General features: G+C 37.5%; 1 protein-coding gene across 4 annotated transcripts in view; it reads right to left on the bottom strand.

Moving 5' to 3' along the window:
• Positions 1-11,473, bottom strand: part of ATP2C1 (ATPase secretory pathway Ca2+ transporting 1) — a 168,471-nt gene that overhangs the window by 4,047 nt on the left and 152,951 nt on the right. The gene's annotated exons all lie outside the window — the stretch shown is intronic.

The raw sequence follows: 11,473 nt of genomic DNA, 5'->3' as shown, positions 1-11,473 counted from the left end.
TGCTCTATTTTTGATATGTGTTTTTCCAGCAAACAGTAAATCTAATGGAGACTACAAGCACATTAAGTCCTTTGTTGTATCAAAATTCTTTTTCTTGATTCCTGCAGTTGGGGGCCAATCTGGAAATTACACCAGCATGAATGTCCTATTTCCTGGCTTTATTATCAACACTGCTTTTGCAAACCACCAACCTTGCATGAAAAACTATTTCTACTTCCACTATGGCAAATAACTGGTTTGACAGGCACCTAACTGAAGAGTGTATGGGCTACAGAGTTTAATTAAAAGTCAACTGAATTATATCACTCATATTTTTCTTTCATTAAAGAGTTTTTCAAGCAAAGGGGCCCCTCCTTCAGTAGACACCGAAGTCAGGTTCCCTTCTCTAACCACTGCAATCAGGGCCATTCACTTGAAATTACCCAGCCTTGCAGTGAAGGAGTTAAAATCTAATAATGTCCATTTACTCTTACTCTCTGAGAATTAAGGAGTTACCCCACCCCATTACAGATCTTCTCCTGGATGTATAAATGAGAGATCATAAGCACTCCACAAGGTATCTGAGGGGTTTACCAAAGAAATACGACATAGTACCTGGTCCCCAAAGTCATACTTACATAAGCTGCTTGGGAAGACAACACACAATGAAATAACAAGAACATTTTATGAAGCAATCTGTCAGCCACAAAGTGGCAAAAGTGCAGACTGAATGCTACAATAAAGAGAGCAGTCACCAGGTGAGGAGGGGTTAAAGCACAAGATTCTCAGATTTGGCTTTGAGCCTGGCTTTAAGAGACAGGGATGTAATTCATGAAATACAGGGGCAATGGTAACACCTCTACAGAAGAATAATGTTATATATTCCATATTCTATTTGGAAAATTTGTTTCCTGTTTTTAATCAAGTCTTTAGGTCTTGCTCGCTCTTTCTGATTCAATTCTAGCTAATGAAAGCCCACCTGAGGCTTTGCAAATATAAGTCTTCAATTAGTTTAAGTACCAAAGGGACTCTGGACAGTTTTTTAAAATGAATAAATTGGAGCACCTGGGTGGCTCAGTCATCGGCTCAGGTCATGATCCTGGGGTCCTGGGATCGAGTCCCGCATCGGGCTCCCTGCTCAGCAGGGGGGTCTACTTCTCTTTTTCTCTCTCTCTCTCCCTGTGTGTGCTCAAAATCTCTCTCTCGCTCTCATTCTCTCTCAAATAAATCTTCAAAAAAAATAAAATGAATAAATTTTAGTAATAAAGCTAAAGAGAGAAAAACACTATAATATAATCATACTCTATCTAGTTGTGATAAAATTATACTTGAACTTCATTTGTACAACCCCTTTATGATAGTTAGACCTAGAAAGCTTAATGTATATATCCTGTAACTATAAATTCTAAAGGCTTTTCAAGATGAGTGATCATGACAAAAAAAATTCAAATTAGTTTTAGTATTTAAGTTTAGATTCTAATTCAAATTAATTATGATTTTAGAAGATAAAGACCTTTGGGATGCCTGGGTGGCTCAGTCGGTTAAACGTCTGCCTTTGGCTCAGGTCATGACCCCAGGGTCCTGGGATCAAGTCCTGCATCGGGCTCCCTGCTCAGTGGGGAGTCTGCTTCTCCCTCTGTCTCTGCCTGCAGCTCCCTCTGCTTGTGTGCTCACTCTCACTCTCTCTGACAAATAAATAAAAACTTAAAAAAAAATACAAAGATAAAGACCTTTCTAAGTAGAAAGGTCTTAGAATTATCTTTTCTTCTTTTGTGCATAAATGAATTAATGATGATGCCTCAGTTACCCTATCTGTAAAATGAGGATCACAAGAGTTCAAATTGTTAGAGACAAAATGACATGTACTTTTAAGTTACTTCACCCAGTGCCTGGCACTAGAAACATGTAAGGAATGCCAACCATTATTGTTACATCCACACAAGAAGACCAAGAGCAAAGCAAGGGATCTGAGAAGGAGAGGTGGCTGAGCAGAAAGACCAAAGTACCGTGAAATTAGTGGCTGCCAGAGCTAATGGCAGAAATTTTGCAGAGGCAAGGAGATCAACACTATCAAATATGGCTAACATGAGGACAAGAACGTGAAAACATGAAAGCAACTTCAGCAGAACTGTCCAGCTGAAGCCACACTAAAAGGAGAAGGGCCAAGAGAATGTGAATAGGCAGCCAAGCTCAACCTTAGAAAATAATGAAAAAAGACCAGAAGGAACTATCCCTGTGGGTACTTGTGCCCCTCCTTCCCTTTTTCTTGTTATCAAGGGATTTTCTGTATTGTTTTTAAAACCCAATTTGAAAGAGCACTGGGTATGTTTAAAGAAAGGAAAAAATTAATAGCAGATATGACCACTTCCTATGAATTTCCTCTTCCTGCAACTGCCAGAGCTATCTCCTGGCCTTATCCCATAATCCTAAGGAGGCCAAAGTGAGTTTTCCCCCTTAGTGAGCTTTCCAGAGTTCACTGGGTACCTCTTGCTAGCACATGTTATTTGGCTGGCTGGCACTCCGTGAACCCAGAGCAGCACCTGGAGAGCAGTCACCCCCCCCCAAGACGAGCAGAAATAAGTTCACTTCCGTAAAAGGACCAACACTCACTAGTACCTGACTTCAAACACAGTGACCTTTTATTTTTTAGTGAGGTGGATATAGTGTACTTAGTATATATTGCATTAACGTCTTATACATTGATGCATTTCAGTCAAGACAGCTGGAAATGATTCTGCACCTTGTAACAATTTGTAATTAAATACTTATTTTGGGAAGATGTATTAAAAAGATGCCTCCCCACTTTTAGCAACAGCTTTCTGAACCATGTATGGTAAGCTGCTTTGGCATTTCTTTCCAGGTCTGAAATTTGCTAAAATTCAAGTTCATCCAACTATAAAAATTCTAAGATGAGGACCTCATGCTGAGGAAGAACGTTTTTAAATTCAAAGCCATAACTGCCAGGCCATGTACCAGTCTGTTAAAATGGGAGAAACAGATGAATGTATTTCCAGCTTGTTTCACTGGATCTAGTTTTCAGGGAGAAAAATCAAATTTCACACAAACATGTTGCAATGCACATGCAATCACTTTTATTCCAAACTAGTCTTGATAACATTTTAGATATCTGGTTAAAATAGCAAAATCTTTCAATATTTATATATTTGTGTGTATACATATGTGTGCATGTATATGCACATACATATACATGTATACATACATATTTTAAATAATTTTCTCATTATGATTTTGGAGACACTTGGGAGATTTCTATGTACAATATAACTCATTGTCATCATGATCAGGAAACACGTAGGAATGTTTTTGTTTTAAAAAAAAGCTGATCAGAATGTATCAACATTGGGTTTTTGATCATTTATAAGACTGAATCATTTGTGAAAAAATTACGCCATCACGTGAGCTAGCTTACAAGATTAGGAAAACTCTTCTGTTGTGTTTTTTGATATAACTGGTGCTTTTTGGAGGATTAACTGAGGTGCTGTTTCTTCTTGAAAAACTGCCATGTGTCTATCTGGGCATTATCTCCCCATATCTTCCTCTGATTCATGTGTGTTACACATTATGGGAGAATAAATCAAAGGATGACAGGGAAAACAGAAAGTCTACTTTGCATTATCTCAATGCTTGCTAACATGGATATAGAATAAACTCTATTTCATGACAGAGGTAGGATTATGTAGATTAATCCAACTGTTAGAAGAACTTGCTCTGACGTGGAAACTTTTTTTTGAGTAAATACTTATAACATCACTCTGAAAAAATGGTGTTTGTAAATGTGCCATTGAGAAGTCCTATAAATTATTGCTAAAATTACTATGGTCATACAGCATTTTTATGCCTTCATAAAATACTGGCAGGAACCCTCTGTCTTCAGATTTCCTATTCAGTCATTCATTTGCATAGGATAAGGTATAGTTGGGAAGTTGGGGATCTAGGGGTTCTGTTGTGGATATGTTAAGTTAGAAATACCTTTTAGGTGCTTAAGTGGAAACGTCTGCTGGGCAGCTGGATATATGTCTAAAACCTAGGTTAAAGTCTTTGGGTATTGAGATTATAAAGTGTTTTCCTTGTCCTCTATTTAAAAACCTCCCCAATGAGTATTTTGTATTATTTTATGATCAGAGAGAGGTAGTAGTTGATGCCTCTAGGAAGGATGGCATCAAGAGAGCAAGCTTCTAATGTTCCCTTGTCTTGTCCCAAGAAATTCTGAAAAATAAGAGGTAAAAATGGTGGGTAGGGGGGACTTTGTTGTTGAAATCTGAGAATGGCCCATAAGCCCAAGTTTCCAATCACAATGTACTGTATGTAGCCCCTCAAGCTCTCAGATGTATGCAAACTGGTTTTTTTTAAAAGATTTTATTTATTTGAGAGAGAAAGAGCAAGTGAGCGTGGAGGGAGGGGCAGAGGGAGAGAGAGAGAGAAAGAGAAAGAGAGAGAGGGAGAGAGGGAGAGAGAGAGAATCTCAAGCAGACTCTGCACTGAGCGTGGAGCCTGACACGGGCTCAATCTCACAACCCTGACATCATGACCTGAGCCGAAACCAAGAGTAGACACTCAACCTACTGAGCCACATGGGCACCCTACGAACTGTTTTTTAAAAGACAAACTAAAGAAACTGACCCTATTATAATAATAACCATAATCTATTCACAAAGTGATAAGTCTGACAGCCAAGGGTGGACTGTCAGAGGAACCTACTAAGAAATATTATCATAATTTTACCTTAGAAATATGATAAATACTATGTAAATGTATTTTGGTTTGGAACATTCTGTTCTGAGAAAATACAAGAGTGCATTTTCCCCTAAGACCGTGCTGATAGGATATTTTGGTTTTACTTTTACTAAATTTTGTCTTCCCTAAGCAGGATAATATAAAAAAGCCTACTCAAATTAAGCTTGTTTCTGTGTTTGTGTTAGGAAGAAACAGCCAGTGAGAAGGAAGCCCCCACTTCTCTTGTGCATATGATGAGGAGCACAACTCAGATGCGGCAACAGATCAGAACACTCTACCCATTCATTGTAAGAACAAGGAGCCCTAGTGATGAGCTGGAACTGATAACAGCTGGTATGTCCTCCCTGTTGATGATGATGTTCTGAGAATAGACTAAGACTCTCTGACTTCCTCCATATAGGAGACTTAAGTGGGGACTTAGAAGAGTCACTGACATTAAATCTGGTGTCAAGTTCATCCATCCCAGATAACATCTTGTTGGGAGATTGGAAGGTAGAGAAAATTGATGCCACCTCCTCTAGACCACTGAACGCAGTGCATAGGCCTATTTTCCTCTTTTTGAGTATTTATATGACTAGGCAACCTTTATTCTGTAAAAGGCCAGAGAGTAAATAGGTTAGCGAGCCATGTGGTCTCTGTTACAACTATTCACTTCTGTTGTAGCATGAAGCAGTGATAAATAATACATAAATGAATGTACATAACTGTGTTCCAATACAACTTTATTTACAAATCCAGCAGCAGACTGATTTAGTTTGTTAACCCCAAAACTAAGTCAATAGCCCTTGTGGGTGACTTAGGGAAGTATTAAACTGTTTCACTAATTTGCAACACATCTACCTAATTCATGGGCCATCCAGACCTCCATAGAGTCATAAATTCTAATGCAATCCTATTGTATAACCATATTGATGACTATGAGAAACACGAAAACATATTCATTTGTAACTCCCTAAAATTGATTTATTAATGCTTAAATGTAAAGTCTGTCAAGTCTTTCCTATCAAGCAAACATTTTTTACAATTATCTATTTGGTTGGGGCCTGATATAAATGGCTCCAAGGAGAATATTTTGGAAGACACACGTAAGTTGTTTCATATTATACTTTTTCTGATGCAGATGTGATAAAAAAAAAAAAAAGAGCACCTGGTCAAGGCATTTCAGTATTTCTTTATGACCATAAGATGGCACCAAATTGTTACTCCTCAACTAGCAAGCACTTTAGCATACTTATCATAAGGAAGGCCTTAATAGAAAATTGTTCTTAATACAGTTGGGTGGATAAGTATTTTTTAAAAAAAAAGAGAGAGGGAGAGCTGTATTAAAAAACACAATTTTTTTTGAGTTCTAAAGCTGGAAATACTCAGAACCCAAAACGGACCTCTAGGTTCATGCAGAACCATTTGCCCAATCAGCACAATGTACTTTGTTAAGACTGAGATATGGGGGGCGCCTGGGTGGCTCAGTCGGTTAAGTGGCTGCCTTCGGCTCAGGTCATGATCCTGGGGTCCTGGGATCGAGCCCCACGTCTGGCTCCCTGCTCAGCGGAGAGCCTGCTTCTCCCTCTCCCTCTGCCTGCCACTCTGCCTACTTGTGCTCTCTCTCTCTCTGTCAAATAAATAAATAAAATCTTTAAAAAAAAAAAAAAAGACTGTGAGATACGGATTCTACTCAGAGGATTACTAAGTAGAACAATGCAATTATTGCTAAACAAATAATGTTGATGGGGCAATCGTGATTTAGATAGGAAAGGCGGTTCTGCCAGGCCTAACAGCCATGGGACCGGCACAGAAATGTAGGCCTTTGCCCAGGATATTTGTCAATTTGGTTACACTTCAACAAAAAGAGAAAGGAATGGCAAAGTCAAGTGTGTACAGTGATCTATCTGTACACGAAACACTGTCTAAATAGGGCAGCTGTACAAATGCAGGCAATTACCACTCACGAGTACACAGGAACAATAGCAGGTTTAGATTAGAAAAGAATTTACAAAGATCAACTCTAATGGCTCAAAGATTTTTCACTTTCCTCCCCAAATTTCACCACTTACACTTATTTTGAATGAAAGGTAAAGATTGTATCAAATTTCTGTCCAGATTAATCAATGCAGTGGCTTGGACTTAAACTTCTAATGCCTTCTAAAAAAAGAAAAAAAAATCCCACAATTTTATGCCCAAACTTATGGATGGGTTTATTCTTAATAGTATTTATAAGAAACTGTACCCCCCCACACCACACACACACCCCTTTATAGTAATCTGGAAAGGCCCTGCTTGTTGGCTCTTCAGCTGGGTTTTGAAGAACAAGTAAAAATTCTAATTCTTAAAATTGAGGCAGAGGAAAAAGGTTTTCAAGTTGAAGGAATACTATCCAATTGTGTAGAACACTGTGTGGGATACAAGGCTAGAAAGATCCAAGGAAGAATTACGACTAAAATGGAAAAGAAAAAAACAAAACATTGCTTCTGATTCCCTGCCATAAATCTCTCGGAGCAAACAGCTACTTTCTAGCCTTAATGCCATTCACTAAGTATGTTTCCACACACAGCAAACTTCAGTCTACGCCATGCATTTCTTTGCTTATATTCTCTCACCTCTTAAGAGAGCGTCTTACTGCAAATATCAAAAAGATGTGCTCCCAATAATTCAGATCAGTGCCTTCCAGTTAGTAATCTTAATTAACAGATTCATTCTGAAAGCTCTGTAACAGAGGCAGCTGAAATGTTCCTCTTTTCCCCTTGCATTTTGAATGTTTGCTGAATCTTACCTTACTATACTAAAAAAACTACTTAAAAAAAATTTTATTCTGTCAAAGCCAAGTTTATATTCATTTACTGCTTTATTTTTAGTAAAAGAATATAGATAATGCCTGTAACAAGTTCCTACAATATACTTTGTCAGCCATGGCTTTAAATCATATTCTGCTAAAACCTCATCTAACATGTCCACTGGGAAATTTCAAGGACACCACAAACTTACATTCCAAATTGACCTGTGTCCCATTAAAGGTCGCTCGGCTTCGGTAATTCTCCCAACAGCTCTACTATCCAAGCCAGAAAGCCCCAAACAGGGAATTTCCACGTTTCTTTTCTCCCATCTGGTCATGTCAATACTACCTCTTAGAAGACAAATATGCCATGCCTTTCTTTCCATACTGACTGCCACAGCTCAGCTAGTCCCTCTACCACTTAATCTTTTACAATTCTCTTCATCAGTCTTATTTTGTCTTTACAATCCACCCTTCATGACAAAAATCCAAACTCATATCACACTCCTGAAATCTTCTAGTATGCCACCAATCAAATGTCTTTACCTTCACCACTAGGCTCCTGCCTATCTGTCAAACCCCTCACATAATATACTTCCTGCCTTAACTGCCCCCAACTCCTTGTGGTTTTCATCTGTTCCTTTCAGCCCTCCACCAACACCTCTGTAGAGGCTGTGCAATTGGTTGCAATATTCTGCTGTTTCTAGGCTGGAGAATCCTAACTTAAGGTTTGATTCAGATGCTACTATTTCTAGGAAATCTCTCTGACAACCTCTTCCTATGAAGTTGTTTCTCTCCTTTAGCTACGATAACATTTGGGGCAGCATTTACCACTGTGCCGAATGTATTTCATATTGGTCTCCAGGGTTAAGACGGAGAATTCCCCAAAGGCAAGATACTACCTCTTACTGCTTTATACATCTATATCTACAACAATATTTGCAGTCTATTCTATCTACATTAATATCAAGGACTGGTTAACCATTACCCATTATCAATAATAACCAACTCTGAGAACCAAAACCAAAAATAAGGTTGTCTAACAAGAATTAATAGTCATACCGAATCCTTTTTTTTTTTTTTTTAAGATTTTATTTATTTATTTGAGAGAGAGAATGAGAGACAGAGAGCATGAGAGGGAGGAGGGTCAGAGGGAGAAGCAGACTCCCCGCCGAGCAGGGAGCCCGATGCGGGACTCGATCCCGGGACTCCAGGATCATGACCTGAGCCGAAGGCAGTCGCTTAACCAACTGAGCCACCCAGGCGCCCATTCATACCGAATTCTGAGCTCAAGGAAGCTTAATTATGGGGATAATCTGATTGTTCAGTCACATACCAGTTAAGAGTATTTACCCACACATTTCAGTATGCAAATCAGCTGTTTGGACTGTAGCTTAGTCTAAAAAGGCATTTCAAAGATTCCCAAATGCCAGTGTCGAGGGAAACTTCCAGTAAAATGTGTGCTGGATTCATCTTAATGTATGTGTATTTTTAAAATAAATGTACAAAGACCACTACTAACTTTCATGAAATAGCTTGTTAACAGTTATATGCCCTGCTAACCCTGTCCATGAGCTCTTGAAAGGCAGGGATGCCATCACCTTTTTATTCTTAGCTAACTCCAGGTACTAAGTAAAAGTTTACTGAAATGACAATTCATCCACCTAAGTTTTCGCTTGAGTCACATGCAATGCACATGAACTGCCAAGTGACAAAGGCAGAAAGCAAGGTAAGGTTAATTAAGGTTCTTGGATATGACATTGTTTGCCACCAATTCTTTTCATTGAAAAACTATTTTGAGTATGGCCAATACTCACTTTTGTCCTATATAAAAGAGATTAAAACTTAAAGTGATTTCAGAAAGACTACCAATGTGAAAGATGTACCTTGCATGGGTGTAAAAGGTAAAAAATGTGTTTTAGCATTCTGAGTGTGGTTACTGCTATTAAATAAAGCCTGTATCCTGAAGGGGGAGGTTTTTTAGGTTGTCTGGTTTCACTTTGTTTCATCTTTGGGTCATGCTATGCCCAGTACAAATGTGAGAGAACATGCTAAGCCTTGTTTCTCTGTAGCTGGGAATTATCTACCTAGGTGAATTATTTCAAGTTCCTTTCTTTTCTTCCCAGATGTTTAATCACTTTGGGACCAAATAACTTCAGGAGGTAGGCTAACAGGGAAAAATCAAATAAGTTAGTATTATTTAGGACTCTAGCAAGTCCTAGGGCTAGGGAGTGGGGTGAAAATTTAAAATTTAGATACTAGCATATTTAAAGTATCTATACTAATTTGGATGATATACTATGGAAGATATATATACAAATATTCTAATTTGTTGTTATACTACAGAAAATTGAAACCTGGATATAGTGTATCTGTGCTGTCTATACGTGTCACTTCTTTTTAAATCAGATTCTGTGCACTTTGAGTACTGCCTAATTTCTGTATCTTCTACATCCATAAGATTTTAATGTTAACGGTCCTAACTGCAAGGTCATTAACTTATGAAAAGAAATCATTTTTTTCTTTTGGTTCAAAAACCGAATCAAAGGATAGGCACATTTATTTCATACGAGTCATACTCTGAACCTAAAATGGAAAGCAAAAGATTGAGATGCACTTAATATTTCAAGTCTTTGTAACAGAGAAAAAAAATCATACAAAATTTAGGTATGAGACATCACGTCATTAAAGATAAAGTTGACTAGACAACGGTTTCTATGTTCTATCTAATAAGAAAAATGTACATTTGACTATTAAGCCTTAAAGGGTAAAGTAGAATAAATTTCAGACATCTCAGCTCCTTATACTCAACTGTTTCAATTACAAGGACTCAAAGAATAGATATTTTCCCTATCATTAATAAAAATATTTCAATGTTAACACTGGCAGGTTAATATTGGTGATAAAAACTAGAGGGTGGTTTATGCTGACAGTTTAAAAAATGGAGAATAATTATAAAATACAAAACTCATGAATTTCAAGAAGAATTAAACATGTAAGAATTTGAAACCCATTTCTGTTTCAGAGAGAAATATTCAATAGGAAAATGGATTTCTAATTTTGAATTTCTGGCCCAAATTTGCCACAACACACTAAAAAAAAAAAAATTACCTACACCTCACCAAGCTATTATAAAAACTGATGGGACTATGAGAGTAAACCCAACTATTTCTCTAGCATGCCCAATGCAACAGAAGGCAGAGAACAAATGGTGGAAGTCTGAAGGTACACGCTCAAGGTAGTGCTGCATCTAAGCCAAAGAAGCTGCAGATACTCAAAGAGAAAAGGCCAGCACAGTCTTCCCGTATACCCTGGTTCAGAAACCATCTATTTGAGTTTGGGGCTTTTTTATCAAGTATAGTATTCTATACTTCCGAAGAAAGATGCTTAAAAATATACATAGAAAGACATTAAGAAAAATAAAATTCAGTTATTCAGGTGAGGTACTGGATTTATATTTAAGGGATGACAAAATGATACTTGACAAAGTATATATTTATATTTAACTCAAAAAGAGGCATTAACATGTTCATATAATCTGTTATAGATTTCAGCCCAATCACTCTTAAATACTTTTGATTCTATGACTAACTGTTAATTACAGACAAGGCTACTCTACCTAGAATGCCACTTGATAACCCTGTATTAATTTTGCTAGACCAAAGACTCTTAACTTAAAAAAAAACAAAAACAAAAAACAAAAAAAAGCAACCATTTACATTTACTAAGAAAAGCAAACATTTACTTCAAATTGCAGTATAGGCTTTTCAATCACAAAAAGAAAGAAAAGAACAGTGATCTGACAGTGGTCACATCCTGTGCAAAAAACTTGATACAAAAACAGTAACACAAGGTGTCTGAGCTGCTTACATTGCAGGAAAAAGGAAATACAGTAGCTGAAATATGGCACTCCTGGGAATCAACTTCTAAACCAATAGAATGCCTTTGAAATGATTGAATTTATTTGTGTAT

Source organism: Mirounga leonina, unplaced genomic scaffold (assembly GCF_011800145.1).
Source record: "Mirounga leonina isolate KUSES-001 unplaced genomic scaffold, KU_Mleo_1.0 Mir_115, whole genome shotgun sequence".
Classification (NCBI taxonomy): domain Eukaryota; kingdom Metazoa; phylum Chordata; class Mammalia; order Carnivora; family Phocidae; genus Mirounga; species Mirounga leonina.
Note: the sequence above shows the minus strand (reverse complement) of the source record. Positions and strands in the feature narration are given on the sequence as shown.